Below are 1,072 nucleotides of genomic sequence, written 5' to 3'. Positions count from 1 at the left end.
GTTATGACTAAAGACTCTAGTATATCCTAGAAACAGTGTTATGACTAAAGACCCTAGTATATCCCAGAAACAGTGTTATGACTAAAGACTCTAGGATATCCCAGAAACAGTGTTATGACTAAAGACCCTAGGATATCCTAGAAACAGTGTTATGACTAAAGACCCTAGGATATCCCAGAAACAGTGTTATGACTAAAGACCCTAGGATATCCCAGAAACAGTGTTTTGACTAAAGACCCTAGGATATCCTAGAAACAGTGTTTTGACTAAAGACCCTAGGATATCCTAGAAACAGTGTTATGACTAAAGACCCTAGGATAACCTAGAAACAGTGTTATGACTAAAGACCCTAGGATATCCCAGAAACAGTGTTATGACTAAGGACCCTAGGATATCCCAGAAACAGTGTTATGACTAAAGACCCTAGGATATCCCAGAAACAGTGTTATGACTAAAGACCCTAGGATATCCCAGAAACAGTGTTATGACTAAAGACCCTAGGATATCCTAGAAACAGTGTTATGACTAAAGACCCTAGGATATCCCAGAAACAGTGTTATGACTAAAGACCCTAGGATAACCTAGAAACAGTGTTATGACTAAAGACCCTAGGATATCCCAGAAACAGTGTTATGACTAAAGACCCTAGGATATCCCAGAAACAGTGTTATGACTAAAGACCCTAGGATATCCCAGAAACAGTGTTATGACTAAAGACCCTAGAATATCCTAGAAACAGTGTTATGACTAAAGACCCTAGGATATCCCAGAAACAGTGTTATGACTAAAGACCCTAGGATATCCTAGAAACAGTGTTATGACTAAAGACCCTAGGATATCCCAGAAACAGTGTTATGACTAAAGACCCTAGGATATCCCAGAAACAGTGTTATGACTAAAGACCCTAGGATATCCTAGAAACAGTGTTATGACTAAAGACCCTAGGATATCCCAGAAACAGTGTTATGACTAAAGACCCTAGGATATCCTAGAAACAGTGTTATGACTAAAGACCCTAGGATATCCTAGAAACAGTGTTATGACTAAAGACCCTAGGATATCCTAGAAACAG

Source organism: Lottia gigantea (assembly GCF_000327385.1).
Source record: "Lottia gigantea unplaced genomic scaffold LOTGIsca_698, whole genome shotgun sequence".
Taxonomy (NCBI): Eukaryota; Metazoa; Mollusca; class Gastropoda; family Lottiidae; genus Lottia; species Lottia gigantea.
This window is presented reverse-complemented; position numbering follows the sequence as displayed.